The following is a 19,138-nucleotide window of genomic DNA, read 5'->3' on the forward strand; positions in this document are numbered from 1 at the left end:
GGTGTCCGAAAGCCTGCCCCATCCCGGAGGACCAGACCGACTGGACCACCTGCGGGGTGGAGACTATCGGGGGGAAACTTTGCGAAACTACCGTGGGAAATGGGAATTGCAAGTAAGGCAGGCCCGTACTGCTGGGGGAAGAGAAAGCTGGCAAACCAAGGGTGTTTGTAGCAAAGCCACCCCCCGCCATGGACCGAAAATCTGTGACGGAATGCTGGGCTGGCAAAGACACAGAGGCTGCTGCGGAGCCATGTACCGAAAAGGCCCGCAGCACCTCCAAGTGTCTACCAGATGGCTGCGACTCCCCACCCAGCATGCTGCTAGCAGCTTGCTGAGGTGGATGAGGTGAGCAGCCCTGTCCTAAAATGGCCACCAGAGGGGGAGCCTGACCCAGGAGGGTCTGACTGGTGTCTTGCATACCCCCCCACTGCCCGCTGACCCCCCCAGCTACTGAGGCTATATGATGCCCCCCAGCAGCCAGGGGTGCCTCAGGGGCCCCAAAAGCACCGGGCGCGGGACCCGTGGGGGGTCCACTATGCCCCAGGGTAGCCGCGCCCGCGACCTCCCCAGCGTTATAAACCAGCGCGGCTGGGGGTGCCGAATCCCCGCCGCGCATGTCCCCTGCAGCCGCGCCGGCGCCAGCCGCCCCATACCCGCTGATCGCGGGAGAGAAGCGGCTTTCTGGCGCTGCAGCCCCAGCCACCTTCGCGGCCGGGGATGATGAGTCCCCGGCGCTAGGCAGTGATTGTCCTGCGCTGGCGGCCGCCGTGCCCGACCCGCCAGCAGCGGGACGCACGGAGCCGCCATGCGCTGCATCGGGGGCAGAGACGGGAGGCGCTGACGGAACGGGCACCGTCGCGCCTCCCACCCCGGAGTTCGGAGCCTGGCGTGAGGGGACAGCAGCAGGGCGGCGGAGGCGCACAGCACCCGATGCGGGAGCGGCCCCCGCAAGCCTTAGGGGACGGGATGCTAAGCGCTTAGGTCTGGGCATGGCAGGTGGGGAGGCACACAGATGCAGGAGCAATATAGGAAAGTACAGCAAATGAGTAAAGAAATGAGTATGAGTAAAAGAGGGTATGAGAGAATATAAGAAAAGCGATCAGGGGAAAATAGAGAATGAGAGAGAAACTTGAAAGAAAAGAGAGGCAGGCAGGCACAATCAGCTTTCACTTATCCTTCTGGGCTTCCAGACGACAAGAGGAAGCACTCTGGAAGTTTCTACCCTACATGAACTAAACACCTCCCCTACACTCACCGATAGGCTGGCCCTACCCAATTATCACTCACCCAAAACTCTGATCTGCCTAGCAACAATTTGACCTTCTTTAACCAATCACAAAATTGCCAGACTCTTATACAGATATCGTGCCCAGTCAGGCACTCTCCTTATCTAGTAAATGTAGAGGTCACTGCACTGCTCCTCCTCATCTGCTCTGGGGCTGGTGATAAAGGCAGGAAGTAAAAAGGAGGGTGCCACTGCAGAGCTATGTCTTGTGAGTCATGAAGTGTGTCACTGAATGATGCTGTCATCACGTTGGAATGGCGGCAGGATGGTGTCCACCAGTAGGATGTGTCTTGGTATAACCTGGACCCTACTGTATGTGTGCAAATGAGTTTGACGGAGGTGCGGGATGTTATCAGAGAATGGTCATATTTTTAAAGTGGTGAATGATTGCCATTTTAAAAATACAGACATTCTTGGCCAACACCCGCACCTCCGGCAGACTTGAACCATAATACATACTGGGCTTAAAGTGGTCCTAGAGAGGTGGGGAAACTCGTCTCCCCCACGACCCCTCCAGCTTAGTGCGTACCGAAGGCTTGTGTGCCAAAAAGGGGTGTGGCCTCACAAGGGAGGGGTGTGGCCACACAAGTACCCCCAATTCAAAATAATGCCTCACAGTAGCACAATCTTATTCACATTGCCCGCCCGCCCATACTAGTGCCCTTTACACACACAATGCCCACAATAGCAGAGAGACACACACACACACACACACACACACACACACACACACACACACACACTGTCCAAAGCAGTGCCCCCCTCTCCTAATTTTAGATTCGATTCACAATATTGCAGTATATGTTGAACAACCTTTGCTCACCTCTCATGTCTTCTATGTGTTCCTTCTGCTTTCTTGTTTCCTTTGTCTGTCGCTTTCATGTGTCCATATCTTCATCCTAGGTATCCATTACTCCCTATATGCTTTCCTTTGTGTCTGATCATCTGAATCTTCCCCTCCCCTTTCTCTACACCTCTCGCGCCTCCATCTCACCCCCTGCTCCTCTCGCGCCTCCATCTCACCCCCTGCTCCTCTCGCGCCTCCATCTCACCCCCTGCTCCTCTCGCGCCTCCATCGCACCCCCTGCTCCTCTCGCTCCTCCATCTCACCCCCTGCTCATCTCACCACCTGCTTCTCTCGCCTCCTGCTCCTCCCACTCCATCTCACCCCCTGCTCATCTCACCACCTGCTTCTCTCGCCTCCTGCTCCTCCCACTCCATCTCACCCCCTGTTCTTTTACAACCCCCTTACCCCATCTCACCTTCTGCTCCTCCCACTCCAACTCACCCCCTGCTTCTTTTACAACCACCATCTCCCCCCTTGCGTCGCGTCACGGCTGCAGCATAGAAAAGCTGGCAGCGGGCACCAGACAGGACTCGCGGACCGGCTGCTATTTAAAAGAAGGGGCCGCCCAGTCGCACTTTCAAACTGGTGCCGACTGCACACAAATCATGGTTCGCAAGCTGCCAACCAATGAGAAGCTTCCACCTGGCAGCTTCTCATTGGCTGGTGGTCAGCGAGCCGTGATTGGTTCACTTCACATTTTGAAATAGTCGCCCCTTCTTTTCGTTGGCAATGCAGGCGGTCCGCAAGCCGGGATTGGCTGGCGGCCGCTGCCACCTTTAGATGGCTGCTGGGACCTGATGCTTAGTGAGCCGGGCAGAGGCAGAACTGGTTCCGCCTGCAATTAGAGGTGACGGAAAGCAGTTCCGCCCCGTTCCGGCCCACTTTAACCACTGATTACATATACCTCTGGATCTCTGCATGCACTCACCTCTGAATAACCATCAACTGTCTTCAAACCTACAACAGACTTCTCCTATGTGTGGTCACACAGTTGCTGCTTAGTTACACCAGTGGAAGAGAGAGATAGATAGATAGATGCAGCTGAGATGAGTATAACTCTGAGGGCCTAATTCAGACATGATCGCTCTTCTGTGAATTTGCAGAGGTTTGCAATCAAATAGTCGCTGCCCAGACAGAGTGAAAATCCGCCCCGTGCAAGTCTGTCTACACCTTGCAAAAATCTCTGAACGCCGGTCAGCTGCAAATCCATTTGCAACTCATTCACCATCAAATGATTTTTCCAGTCTGTGCGTAGCCCAGGACCTACTCCTGAAGTGCAATAGAATCGGGCTGATCGGGGCAGGAGCTGATGTCACACACCCTCCCTGAAAACAATTGGCCACGCCTGCGTTTCTCCTGACACTCCCAGAAAACGTCCAGTTACCACCCCCAAATGGTGGCTTCCTGTCAATCAACTTGTGTACACCTAGCGATTAAAAAAATTGCTGGATCTTTTTGCAGTTTGTCCTCGCGGTTGCTTGGTAATTGGCCTCCTTGCGAATTTGCCCAGCAGCGATCAGGTCTGAATTGGGCCCTAAATTGCCTGTAGCAGCTTCATGCAGTGTTTTCAGGCTCTGACATGTGCAATTACTAAAACAAAAAAAAATCACAAGACCTCTCAGCAGAGCGTATTTGCATGCAACTCTGGATCAGGTCCAAATTGCAGGGGTCAGCAGCACATGTGACAAACGTGGCACGTACAGTAGAAAACTTTTAAGCCTTGCGGCATCTTAAGCAGTGCCGTAACTAGGCATTTTAGCGCTGTGTGCAAGAAACGGCATTGGCGCCCCCCACCATGCAAGATAGGTGCAAAAAATATATAGGGACATGGCTTCATGGGAAGGGGCGTGGCTTCAAGCGGAAGAGGCGTGGCCACAAAATAATACCAATTCATACTACGGTGCACAGTAGTCTCCATTATTAAAATTACGCTACACAGTAGCGCCACTACACCAGGTAGAGCCCCTTTTACACATTACAGCAGACAGTCTCTCTTTTTACACATTACGGCAGACAGCGCCCCCTTTTTACACATTACGCAGACAGCGTCCCCCTTTATACATATTACGGCAGACAGCGCCCCCTTTTTACACATTACGCAGACAACGTCCCCCTTTTTACATATTACGGCAGACAGCGCCCCCTTTTTACACATTATGCAGACAGCGACCCCCTTTTTACACATTACGGCAGACAGCGCCCCCTTTTTACACATTACGCAGACAGCGTCCCCCTTTTTACACATTACGGCAGACAGCGCCCCCTTTTTACACATTACGCAGACAGCGTCCCCCTTTTTACATATTACGGCAGACAGCGTCCCCCTTTTTACATATTACGGCAGACAGCGCCCCCTTTTTACACATTACGGCAGACAGCGCCCCCTTTTTACACATTACGCAGACAGCGTCCCCCTTTTTACATATTACGGCAAACAGCATCCCTTTTTACACATTACGGCAGACAGCATCCCCCTTTTTACACATTACGGCAGACGGCGTCCCCTTTTTACACATTACTGCAGACAGCTTCCCTATTTTACACATTACGTCACACTGTTTTATGTTTAAAAACTTCCAGAGGACCGTCTCCACTCGTGAATAGTCAGTATTCTGTGTATCCGTCTGCAGTACGGAATACAATAATTGAAAAATATCACAGATGTGGACGAACCTACTTTCAGGAATAAAGACAGTCACATTTTTCCACGTATTAATAGGTGGGAGGCAAGTAGGTCCAAGCCAACGATAGGGATTTTTATGAATGTGTGGAATAATGCCTCATTAGTCTTATGGTAAGCGGTACTGTACTGTAATAAACTGAGCTAGTTTTTAGAAAGGTTGTAAGATATAAAATCACCTGGTGGCTGGCCAGCCTGAATAGAAGAGACCCATTGTAGACCCTCAAGAGTAGAGCGCTGGGAGGGACGTGATGGCGCGGAAGTGCCTATCTCACTGCTTCCAGGACATCGTTGTCCCCAGGCAGTGGCAGCGCAGATCGCGCTGAACCGGCTGCCGAGTTGCGGGCAGCAGGAATGAGCTGGTGTGGAGCTGCGGCATGGATGAGGTGCGCAGGTGCCCGGCACTGTGGAGGGGAAGGAAGGGGTCTAGCTCCAGATTGTGCATGTGCCGCTGTAAGCCCGGAGCCCGACGACAGGGAGTGGGATGGGCAGATGCCTTGGTGAAGCGCCGGATTAAAGGTCACGGTTCACTGCAGAGCTGCACTGGGTCCTTGTGCCTGCCGACTGCAGCCATAAAGTGTCAGACACCGCAGAGCGCACATCTGACAGGAGTCAGATCACCAGCGGAGGCAGGCGGGCAGGCAGCGGGTGAATTAGCTGACACTACTGGTGGGAGGTACTGGTGTAACTTGCGCCCCCAGGGCAACTGCGCTGTGTGCCAGGCACACCTGGCACACACGTAGTTACGGCCCTGATCTAAAGTTTCCAGACTGAGAGGAGAAGCATGGTCATGCTGTTGTATATGTGACTGGGGGAAGTAGCGACGGGCACATCAAATAACAATATTTCTCTTACGTCTTTAAGGATGCTGGGGTCCAATTTAGTAGCATGGGGTGTAGACGGGTCCACTAGGAGCTACTGGCACTTTAAGAGTTTAATAGTGTTGACTGGCCCCCTCCCTCTATTTCCCTCCTACCAGACTCCATTTAGAAAATGTGCCCGGAGGAGCCGGTCACAGCTAAGGGAGCTCCTAAGAGTTTTCTTAGTTTTTTTTTTTTTCTTAAAGTTTAGAGTTTGTTGTTTTACAGGGAGGTTGCTGGCAACAGCCTCCCTGCTTCGTGGGACTTAGGGGGGAGTAGGAACCAACTTAGTAGACAGTTAATGGTTCTCTCTCTCCGCTGACAGGACACTGAGCTCCTGAGGGTGATGATCGCAAGCCCACGAGGCGACCGCTCACTCCCGCAGCACGGCCGCCACCCCCTAACAGAGCCAGAAGAGTGGTGATTACTGCGCCGGCGTCCCGGTTAGCAGGTCACTGGCGGGTATGGCGGCACAAGGGTTAGAGCACAGTTCTGAGGGGCTGCGCTCCGGTATGGCTCAGCAACAGCTCTGCATGTAGATGCTGGAGGGGCGTCCTCAGTCGACAGTTTAACCCTACACTGGTCATGCCATTAACGGGGGCTAATCCCGCTGCTAACATATAAAATCCTCAGGCCAGTTTTTATCTAAAAAATATTTCCAGGATCAGACCCTTTCTGACCCAGGATGCTACTAAGACTCGTATCCACTCACTGGTCATCTCCAGACTGGACTACTGTAATCTCCTCCTGACTGGCATTCCTGACAAATACCTCTCTCCACTCCAATCTATCCACAATGCTGCTGCCTGGCTCATCTTCCTCTCCAAACGCACTACGTCCACCTCTCCTCTCTTACTAGACCTTCACTGGCTCCCCTTCCCTTTCAGAATCCATTTCAAGCTTCTCACACTCTCTTACAAAGCCCTCACCCACTCCTCTCCCATCTACATCTCTGACCTTATCTCCCTTTACACTCCCACCCGTCCTCTTCGCTCTGCTAATGCATGCCGACTCTCCTGCCTACGGATTAATTCCTCCCACTCCTACCTCCAAGATTTTTCACGTGCTGCACCACTTCTCTGAAATTCCCTACCTCTCCCCCTCAGACTCTCCACCTTTCTACAAAACTTCAAACGGGCTCTCAAGACCCACTTCTTCACCAAACCCAGCCAAATCTCATCCTAACCCTCTGTTCCACGCTCTCTATGTACCCCGTCTGTGTCACCCCTGTCTGTCTACCCCTCCCCTTTAGATTGTAAGCTCTCACGAGCAGGGCCCTCTTCCCTCATGTGCTTATCCTTTCTTTAATAAACTTCAACTGCACCAAATCAAGCAGTCTTCTGCCACCTGATACTTATTCCAGTGTCATCTGCTGATGTAACTTTGTTTATTTACCCTGTACTTGTCCTATACTGTCATCAACTGTAAGTTGCTGTTTTCCTGTTTGATTATTTGTTTATGTACTCTGTAATTGGGCGCTGCGGAACCCTTGTGGTGCCATATAAATAAAGGATAATAAAATAATAAATAAGTGCTGGAAGCCACGTGCCAGGTCAGGGGGTGGGGCTTACTCTCAGAGCGGGTCCAGCATTCACTAGCACCATTTTCTCCCTGCTAATTACACAGAAAGCCGACAGGGAGCGCTTCCCTCCACATAACTCCAGTGTTTCACAGTATTAGGGTGTTAGGGACGGGGGGGGGGGGGGGGGGGGGAATGTGATAACAGTACTAACTGCTCTATTAAGGGTAGTTAGTTAGCGCTGGGCTTTTATCATAACTGCCTACAGGGGCGCGGTGTGGCTGGCTCCTTATACTCTGTGACTCTCTGAAGGTGCTCTGGGGGAAACTGTATCTGACATTTTCCTGTGTGTGTATAAGTGTATATACCTCACGTTACCATGTCTAAGGACTCTGTGTCCTGTGCTGCAGAGTGTTTATCTTCTCCAGAGGGGTCTATTCCATGTACTCAGGACAGGGCCGAAACTAGAATTTTTGGTACCCAGGGCAAGGGAGTAATTTGGCGCCCCCAATGCGCGCACACACACTATTACTGTGTTTTTGACATGGTTCCAAACAGTTGGCAAAGTGACAACCACCACTGTCAGGGTGCATCCAGCACACATTCCCTAGGAAAATGGATAGAACACAAGAAAACTAACATGCACTTCAGAGAGAGTATTGTTGGGTGCTCTGACTTGCCAACTGCTGTAGGACTACAAAGACCAGTATGCCAGTCAGGACCTAGGGCCAATTAAAGAGGAGGAGTACCAACTTTCTGGGGAGGGGACACAATGTGGGTCATCCTGGCGGCAGAGAGGAGTCCCTAGGACTGGCTGATGTTGTATACCTGATATTAGTCATGCAAACACTGTATTACACACACTGGGGGGGGGGGGGGGGCGAGGAGGACTCCAACTGGCCAACTGCTGTAGAACTACAAAGCCCTGCATGCAAGTTGGGACCTAGGAACACACTTTTGGAGGCAGCAGCTGTCCTGGCGTATAGAGACCTCACCTCAGTGCCCAGACTTATTATCGGCTGCTGTTGCTGTTTACATCGCTTACCCTGGCACAGGAGCGTGTGAGCGGTCATGGGCCAGCGCTTGGGAAATGAAAGGGGCAGCTGGAGAGTCCATGGTCACTGCCCTTGCCCCATTCATTAACGTTATAGTTGCAGGGAAGGGGAAAGTTTCATTAGTGGAGCGGGTACCTGCAGCGAGGGTTCTTGGAGCCGGCAGAAGTTTGCCTGTTAGGGTTAAGAGGAAGGAGGGGAGGCAGAGTACCCATCTCTCTACCTTCTTAGATTCTGCACCTGGGGCACATGTCCCCTTAGCCCCCCTAGTTGCGGCCATGCTCAGGACTGCAATATGCTTTCTCAGCCTTCTGAATCCGAACCCGCATGGGTAGATACTTTAAGGGGAATGATATCCCAGATCTCAAAGAGGATGTCACATACTGAGAAAGAGACTCAGTCTTTGAGGAAGACTGTGGATGGGATGCAATATCCAGCCCCCACTACTTCGTCAAAAACCCCACCTACATACCCGCAAAAACGTCCACTTGCCCATATAATGCAAGCTGATATGGACTCTGATACAGGAGACGGTGATGGGGATGCAGGGGGTGGGGGGGATGCATCCCTTGCTAAAGGGGTGCAATTAATGATTGAAGCCATTAGGGATGTGTTACACATTACTGAAAAGGTACCAGAGCAGGAAGAAGAGACTTATTTTACTGTAAATAAGGCATCCTTGCTTACCTTCCCTGCTTCTAAGGCGTTAAACTCCTTGTTTGAAAAATCCTGGGAAAACCCAGAGAAAAAATAAATAATTCCTAAAAGAATTCTCATTACCTTTCCTTTCCCTGAAGAGGACAGGAAGAAGTGGAAAAACCCACCTATAGTAGACGCTTCTGTATCTAGATTGTCTAAAAAGGTGGTTATACCTGTCCCCGGTTAACTGCCTTAAAGGAGCCGGCTGACCGTAAGATTGAGACTACGCTCAAATCACTATACACTGCTACAGGCGTGGCTTTAAGACCCACTGTTGCTTGTGCGTGGATTTCTAAAGCTATAGTAAAGTAGTCAGTCACATTACTAGAGCAATTAGATTCTATGGATAGGAGTGACACTTACTTGTTTTTACGTCACATACAGGATTCAGCAGGTTTCAAGGTGGAAGCCTTGAAGGACATTGGCCTGTTTAATGCAAGGGCTACTTCCATGGCGGTCTCTGCTATGCCAATGGACTGCGGATGCGGAATCCAAGAAGAACGTGGAGAATCTACCCTTCACAGGTCAGGCCCTGTTTGGGGAAGCACTGGATGCGTGGATATCCACGGCAACTGCGGGTAAGTCAACCTTTCTTCCCTCCGCAGCTGCATCCGCTCGGAAAGCCTATCCTATGCTTGCACTGCATTCCTTTCGAACCACAAAAATTAAAAAAATCTAAGTGTCCCCCCACCTTCTTTAGAGGAGAGCGGGGAAAATCCAGAAAACCTGCATCAGCAGGTTCCCAGGAACAGAAACCTGGTTCTTCTCCTCCAAGTCTTCGGCATGACGGCGGACCTCATAGCCTGGGGATCGGTCAGGTGGGAGCAAGACTAAAAGATTTCAGTCATGTCTGGGCGGCATCGTGCCTAGACCCCTGGGTAAAATATATTGTTACCCAGGGGTACAGACTGGAATTTCAGGTACTTCCACCTCACAGATTCTTCAAATCAGGCTTACCAGCTTTGCTGACAGAAAGTACAATTCTGCAGGAAGCCATTCAAAAATTGGTGCACACAAATGTCATTGTCCTAGTTCCACCTCACCTAAGAAACAGGGGTTATTACTCAAACCTGTTTGTGGAACCAAAGCCGGATGGTTCGATAAGGCCAATATTGAACCTAAAGTCCTTGAACCCATACTTACAAGTGTTCAAGTACATGATGGAGTCTATGAGAGCGGTGGTCTCAGGGCTGGAGGAGGGGGAATTCCTGGTATCCCTGGATATCAAGGATGTGTACCATCACATTCCGATCTGGCTGCCTCACCAGGACTATCTAAGGTTTGCGATACAGTACTGTCACTACCAGTTCCAGGCCCTGCCATTGGCCTCTCCACAGCACTGAGGGTGTTCACCAAGGTCATGGCAGAGATGAGTCTCAAATAAGTTTGAGATAAATATATGGTTAAAAAAAAAGGGCACACTAGATGGGCCAAGTGGTTCTTATCTGCCGTCAAATTCTATGTTTCTATGATGCGCCTCCTCCGCAATCAGGGAGTTAACATTATTCCATACCTGGACGATCTACTGGCATCTTCCAGGGAAAGGCTGTTGCAGAGTATTGCTCTCTCAATTCAACTACTACAGGATCATGGGTGGATCCTAAATCTTCCAAAGTCACATTTGGAACCGACAAGGAGACTACCATTACTGGGGATGATACTCGACACAGAGGTGCAGAGGGTGTTTCTACCAGTGGAGAAAGCGTTGGTGATCCAATCAATGGTCCGGGATGTCCTGAAGCCAGCCTGGGTTTCGTTTCATCAGTGCATTCGCCTTCTGGGGAAGATGGTTGCCTCTTACGAGGCTCTACAGTACAGAAGATTCCATGCACGGTCCTTCCAGCTGGATCTCCTGGACAAGTGGTCAGGATCGCATCTTCACATGCACCAGGGGATATGCCTGTCTCCGAAAGCCAGAATTTAATTCCTCTGGTGGCTCCAAGCTTCTCACCTGCTCGATGGCCTCAGGTTCGGGATTCAGAATTGGAGCCTTCTAACCACGGATGCAAGTCTCAGAGGTTGGGGAGTAGTCACCCAGGTGGAAAACTTCCAACGTTCTCTCCTTCCAACGTTCTGGAACTGAGGGCCATTTGCAACAGCCTTCTACAAGGGGAACATCTTCTGCAAGCTCAAGCCATTCAGTCGAACCACATCACAGCGGTGTCCAACATAAATAGGTAGGGTAGAATGAAGAGCAGAGCTGCAATGTTAAAGGTAACATGAATCCTCATCTGGGCAGAAAGACACGCGGTGGCGTTGTCAGCGATCTTCATTCAAGAAATGTGGACAACTGGGAGGCAGATTTCCTCAGCAGACACGATCTCCATCCAGGAGAATGGGACCTATACCCGGAGGTGTTCGCAGAGGTAACAAGCCGATGGGACGTATCTCCAGTAGACATGATGGCCTCTCTCCTCAACAAGAAGCTTCAGAGGTACTGTTCTAGGTCAAGATATCCACAAGCAATGGCGGTAGATGCTCTGGTAACTCCGTGGGTGTTCCGGTCGGTGTATGTGTTCCCTCCGCTTCCGCTCATCCCAAGGATTCTCCAATTAATATAAAGAACAAGAGTTCAGGTGATCCTCATTGCTCCAGACTGGCCAAGATGAGCTTGGTACTCGGATCTTCTGGAATTATTGCTGGAGGATCCGAGGCCTCTTCCTCTTCGCGAGGACCTTCTACAACAGGGGCCGTTCGCCTATCAAGACTTACCGCGGCTACGTTTGACAGCATGGAGATTGAACGCCAGATCTTAGCTCGGAAGGGCATTCTAAACAAGGTCATTCCTACTCTGATCCAGGCTAGGAAGGGAGTAACGTCTAAGCATTCCCATCGGATTTGGAAGAAGTTTGTGTATTGGTGTGAATCCAAGAAGTTTCCAACAGTGGAGTTTCAACTAGGACGGTTTCTCCTCTTTCTGCAACCTGGTGTGGATGTGGGCCTACGCTTGGGCTCCATAAAGGTTCAGATTTTGGCCTTGTCCATTTTATTCCAGAAACAATTGTCTTCTCTTCCTGAGGTTCAGACATTCTTAAAAGGAGTTCTGCACATCCAACCACATTTTGTGCCTCCTACGGCACCTTGGGATCTTAACGTGGTGTTGCAATTCCTGCAATCGGATTGGTTCGAACCTTTACAGGAGGTAAAGTTTTTCTTACTTGGAAGACGGTCACACTGTTGGCATTGGCATCTGCAAGATGTGTGTCAGAATTGGGGGCATTATTGCACAAGAGCCCCTACTTGATTTTTCCATGAGGATAGAGCTGAGATCCGAAAGCGTCAGCAGTTTCTTCCAAAAATTATGTCGGCTTATCATATCAACCAACCTATTGTGGTGCCAGTGGCTACTGACACCTCGATTACCTCAAAGTCCTTGGATATTGTACGGGCTTTGAAATTATATGTGAAGATAACCTCTCTTCACAGGAAGTCGGACTCGCTGTTTGTCCTTTTATGATTGCCACCAGATTAAGTGTCCTGATCCTAACTGGATCAGACTTACTATCCAGCATGCTTATTCTACGGCAGGATTGCCGATTCCAAAATCTGTTCAGACCCACTCTACCCGTAAAGAGGGTTCTTCCAGGGCGGTTGCCCGGGGTGTCTCGGCTCTTCAGCTTTGCCGAGCAGCTACTTGGTCAGGGTCGAACACATTTGCTAAGTTCTGCAAGTTCGATACTTTGGCCTCTGAGCACCTGAAGTTTGGTCAATCTGTTCTGCATGAACCTCAGCACTCTCCCTCCCATACTGGGAGCTTTGGTACATCCCCATGGTACTAAACTGGCCCCAGCATCCTCTAAATCCTTTTTCTCGTAGTCCATAGTGGATGCTGGGCACCCGCCCAGTGCTTTGATTTCCTGCATTGTTACTTGGTTAAATATTGTTGGTTCAGCCGTTGCTGAATCGTTTCACATTGGTTAACTTGGCTTTCCTTTTTCTATGTGTGAGCTGGAGTGAATCTCACCACTGTGTATTTCCTTCTCTCGAAGTATGTCCGTCTCCTCAGGCACAGTTTCTAGACTGAGTCTTGTAGGAGGGGCATAGAGGGAGGAGCCAGCCAACACTATTAAACTCTTAAAGTCCCCATGGCTCCCAAGGGACCCATCTATACCCCATGGTACTAATGTGGACCCCATAATCCTCTACGGCAGGCATGTCCAAGCTGCGGCCCTCCAGCTGTTGAGAAACTACACATCCCAGCATGCCCTGACACAGCTTCAGCATTCTCTGACAGCAAAACTGTGTCAGGGCATGCTTGGATATGTAGTTTCACAACAGCTGGAGGGCCGCAGTTTGGAGATGCCTGCTCTACGGACTACGAGAAAAGGATTTACCGGTAGGTATATAAAATCCTATTTTCTTTATTCATTACCAGCTATATACAGTGCTGTGCAAAAGATTTTTAGGCAGGTGTGGAAAAAATCCAAAAGTAAGAATGCTTTCAAAAATAGAAGTATAAATAGTTTATTTTTATGAAGTAACAAAATGCACAGTCAATGAACAGAAGAGAAATCTAAATCAAATCAATATTTGGGGTGACCACCCTTTGCCTTCAAAACAGCATCAATTCTTCTAGGCACACAGTTTTTGAAGGAACTCGGCAGGGTCGTTGTTCCAAACATCTTCTGTGGATGAAGGCTTGCTGAAATCATTCTGTCTCTTCATGTAATCCCTGACATACTTCATGATGATATCAGGGCTCTGTGGGGGCCATATCATCACTTCCAGGACTCCTTGTTCTTCTTTACGCTGAAGATAGTTCTTAATGACATTGGCTGTATGTTCGGGGTCATTTTCCTGCTGCAGAATAAATTGTAGTTTCAGCCCTGCCATCTATAAGAGGCATCTGGAGGGATGATAGCACAAGGGACATCTGTGGTGGTCTAATGGCATAAGGAGCATCCGGATGGGTCTGATGACATATATAGATGTGTTCACATACACTTGTCCTTAACCATACCAAATAGCCCAGTATGGTGCACTACTGACCTTGTGACTTTGGAAGGGTGGCAAGGCGGCGTTGGGGTGGAGTGGTCCGGACCATTTCTTGGGGGGCTGTGTGACATTACACGCAGCCGCTACAAAGTAAAGATGGCGGATGAGCACTTGCGTATGCAGCCGTGCTGCGTATGCATGGGGGCAGCCTTAATTTTCCACTGATCGCATCGCTGGCAGCAATTAGCATGCTGGGCGGACCCAGTGTTCCAGTGCTAGCAGTTGCAGTTTTGCTTTTTTTTTTTAGCAAAACTGCAACTGAATCTGAATAAGGATCTAAGGGGGTCATTCCGAGTTGATCGTAGCTGTGCTAAATTTAGCACAGCTACGATCATGTTTCCAGACATGTGGGGGGATGCCTAGCACAGGGCTAGTCCGCCCCTTCATGTCAGTGCCGCCCCCCGCATATATACAAAAGCATCGCACAGAGGTGATGCCTTTGTATCTGTGGAGTAACTCCCGGCCAGCGCAGCTCCTGCAGCTGGCTGGGAGTAGTGTGCAGCTGGCCGCAGCGGCTGCGTGAGATGTCACGCAGCCGCCACGCCTCCCCAACGGTCCGGCCACGCCTGCTTTGGCCGGATCGTGCCTACTAAACGGCAGCTTAACGCCGCCGTTCAGCCCCCTCCCGCCCAACGACCACCTCTATCTCAGAGGTGATCACTGGGCACTGACGACTGCCATGCGCCGGCGCATGCGCAGTTCCGACCCAATCGCTGCGACAAACTGCAGTGAGCAATCAGGTCGGAATGACCCCCTAAGTGCTGTATTGGTATATTTTATCACAAATGGGTAGTTAGAAAGTAGCAGACTTTTTAACAATTCCTTTGTAACAAAAAATACCAATACAAAATACAGTACTTAGTAATTTATAAGTTGCTTAGGGGTCTTTTGGGGATCATTCTGAGTTGATCGCTAGATAAAAATGTTTGCAGTGCAGCGATTAAATGAAAAAGCGGCACTTCTGCGCATGCGGCACAATGCGCACGCGCGACGTACTTTCACAACAGCTGATGTAGTTTTACACATGATCTAGCGAGGCTTTTCATTTGCAATGTCCGCCGCAGAGTGATTGACAGGAAGGGGGCGTTTCTGGGTGTCAACTGACCATTTTCAGGGAGTGAAAAACGCAGGCGTGGCTGGGAGAACGCAGGGCATGTTTGTGACGTCAAATCCAGAACTGAACAGTCTGAAGTGATCGCAAGCGCTGAGTAGGTCTGGAGCTACTCTGAAACTGCACACATTTTTTTTTTTGTAGCCGCTCTGCGATCCATTCGTTCGCACTTCTGCTAAGCTAAAATATACTCCCAGTGGGAGGCGGAATAGCGTTTGCACGGCTGCTAAAAACTGCTAGCTAATGATCAACTCGGAATGACCACCAATGTACTAAGTTCTGGAGAGAGATAAAGTACCAGCCAATCAGTTCCTTACTGACATGTTACAGGCTGTGTTTTAAAAATGACAGGAGCTGAGTAGCTGGTACTTTTATCTCCCTGTACACTTTAAGATCTATTCATGAAGCAGTGAAAAGATTGGAGAAGTGAGCCAGTGGAGAAGTTGCCCATGGCAACCAATCAGCTGCTCTGTATTTTATAGTATGCAAATGATAAATGTTACTTCAATGTTGATTGGTCACCATGGTCAACTTCTCCACTTGCTCACTTCTCCACACTTTTCACTGCTTCATGAATAGACCCTTCTCTCTCCACGGCTTAGTACATAGACCCCTTTAGTACACTATTAGCAATGTAGAGCATGATCGAGAGATGGACGCAGTCTGTACAGAAGAACTTGTTAGAAAATATGCAAAAGCACCTGCATGCCTGTTAGAGATGAGCGGGTTCGGTTCCTCGGAATCCGAACCCGCCCGAACTTCATTTTTTTTTACACGGGGCCGAGCGACTCGGATCTTCCCGCCTTGCTCGGTTAACCCGAGCGCGCCCGAACGTCATCATCCCGCTGTCGGATTCTCGCGAGGCTCGGATTCTATCGCGAGACTCGGATTCTATATAAGGAGCCGCGCGTCGCCGCCATTTTCACACGTGCATTGAGATTCATAGGGAGAGGACATGGCTGGCGTCCTCTCCGTTTATAGAGAAGAGAGTGAGACTAGAGTAGAGAGAGACACAGTAGTAATTTTGGGGAGCATTAGGAGGAGTACTACTACTTGCTGAAGTGATAGATAGATAGATAGATAGATAGATAGATAGATAGATAGATAGATAGTGTGACTGTATAATGTATATCTGACTTGTGGGGGAGACACTGACAGTGGGGAGCAGTTAGAGTCTGAGAGCAGGACTCAGGAGTACATATAACGTACAGTGCACACTTTTGCTGCCAGAGTGCCACACTGCCATTGTGACCACACTGACCACCAGTATAATATATATTGTGATTGTCTGCTTAGGAGTACTACTTGCAAGTTGCTGATAGTGTGACCACTGACCAGTGACCTGACCACCAGTTTAATAATCACCACCAGTGAGTTTAATATATATATATATATAATTGTATATAATATATATATAATATTGTATACCACCTACCCGTGTTTTTTTTTTTTCTTTCTTCTTTATACATACTACTATAGTAGCTTACTGTAGCAGTCTGCGGTGCTGCTGAGCTGACAGTGTCCAGCAGGTCCGTCATCAGTCATTACATAATAAATATATATACCTGTCCGGCTGCAGTACTAGTGATATTATATATATATATATATATATATATTAATTTCATCTCATTATCATCCAGTCTATATTAGCAGCAGACACAGTACGGTAGTCCACGGCTGTAGCTACCTCTGTGTCGGCAGTCGCTCGTCCATCCATAATTGTATACCACCTACCCGTGGTTTTTTTTTTTCTTTCTTCTTTATACATACTACTATAGTAGCTTACTGTAGCAGTCTGCGGTGCTGCTGAGCTGACAGTGTCCAGCAGGTCCGTCATCAGTCATTACATAATAAATATATCTACCTGTCCGGCTGCAGTACTAGTTGTGATATTATATATATATATATATATATATATATATTGATTTCATCTCATTATCATCCAGTCTATATTAGCAGCAGACACAGTACGGTAGTCCACGGCTGTAGCTACCTCTGTGTCGGCAGTCGCTCGTCCATCCATAATTGTATACCACCTACCCGTGGTTTTTTTTTTTTCTTTCTTCTTTATACATACTACTATAGTAGCTTACTGTAGCAGTCTGCGGTGCTGCTGAGCTGACAGTGTCCAGCAGGTCCGTCATCAGTCATTACATAATAAATATATCTACCTGTCCGGCTGCAGTACTAGTGATATTATATATATATATATATATATATTAATTTCATCTCATTATCATCCAGTCTATATTAGCAGCAGACACAGTACGGTAGTCCACGGCTGTAGCTACCTCTGTGTCGGCAGTCGCTCGTCCATCCATAATTGTATACCACCTACCCGTGGTTTTTTTTTTTTCTTTCTTCTTTATACATACTACTATAGTAGCTTACTGTAGCAGTCTGCGGTGCTGCTGAGCTGACAGTGTCCAGCAGGTCCGTCATCAGTCATTACATAATAAATATATCTACCTGTCCGGCTGCAGTACTAGTGTGATATTATATATATATATATATATATATATATATATATATATATTGATTTCATATCATTATCATCCAGTCTATATTAGCAGCAGACACAGTACGGTAGTCCACGGCTGTAGCTACCTCTGTGTCGGCAGTCGCTCGTCCATCCATAATTGTATACCACCTACCCGTGGTTTTTTTTTTTTTTCTTTCTTCTTTATACATACTACTATAGTAGCTTACTGTAGCAGTCTGCGGTGCTGCTGAGCTGACAGTGTCCAGCAGGTCCGTCATCAGTCATTACATAATAAATATATCTACCTGTCCGGCTGCAGTACTAGTGTGATATTATATATATATATATATATATATATATATATATATTGATTTCATCTCATTATCATCCAGTCTATATTAGCAGCAGACAAAGTACGGTAGTCCACGGCTGTAGCTACCTCTGTGTCGGCAGTCGCTCGTCCATCCATAATTGTATACCACCTACCCGTGGTTTTTTTTTTTTTCTTTCTTCTTTATACATACTACTATAATAGCTTACTGTAGCAGTCTGCGGTGCTGCTGAGCTGACAGTGTCCAGCAGGTCCGTCATCAGTCATTACATAATAAATATATCTACCTGTCCGGCTGCAGTACTAGTGTGATATATATATATATATATATATTGATTTCATCTCATTATCATCCAGTTTATATTAGCAGCAGACACAGTACGGTAGTCCACGGCTGTAGCTACCTCTGTGTCGGCAGTCGCTCGTCCATCCATAATTGTATACCACCTACCCGTGGTTTTTTTTTTCTTTCTTCTTTATACATACTACTATAGTAGCTTACTGTAGCAGTCTGCGGTGCTGCTGAGCTGACAGTGTCCAGCAGGTCCGTCATCAGTCATTACATAATAAATATATATACCTGTCCGGCTGCAGTACTAGTGATATTATATATATATATATATATATATATATATATTGATTTCATCTCATTATCATCCAGTCTATATTAGCAGCAGACACAGTACGGTAGTCCACGGCTGTAGCTACCTCTGTGTCGGCAGTCGCTCGTCCATCCATAAGTATACTAGTATCCATCCATCTCCATTGTTTACCTGAGGTGCCTTTTAGTTGTGCCTATTAAAATATGGAGAACAAAAATGTTGAGGTTCCAAAATTAGGGAAAGATCAAGATCCACTTCCACCTCGTGCTGAAGCTGCTGCCACTAGTCATGGCCGAGACGATGAAATGCCAGCAACGTCGTCTGCCAAGGCCGATGCCCAATGTCATAGTACAGAGCATGTAAAATCCAAAACACCAAATATCAGTAAAAAAAGGACTCCAAAATCTAAAATAAAATTGTCGGAGGAGAAGCGTAAACTTGCCAATATGCCATTTACCACACGGAGTGGCAAGGAACGGCTGAGGCCCTGGCCTATGTTCATGGCTAGTGGTTCAGCTTCACATGAGGATGGAAGCACTCAGCCTCTCGCTAGAAAAATGAAAAGACTCAAGCTGGCAAAAGCACCGCAAAGAACTGTGCGTTCTTCGAAATCCCAAATCCACAAGGAGAGTCCAATTGTGTCGGTTGCGATGCCTGACCTTCCCAACACTGGAC

Source organism: Pseudophryne corroboree, chromosome 3, assembly GCF_028390025.1.
Source record: "Pseudophryne corroboree isolate aPseCor3 chromosome 3, aPseCor3.hap2, whole genome shotgun sequence".
In the NCBI taxonomy this organism is placed as follows: Eukaryota; Metazoa; Chordata; class Amphibia; order Anura; family Myobatrachidae; genus Pseudophryne; species Pseudophryne corroboree.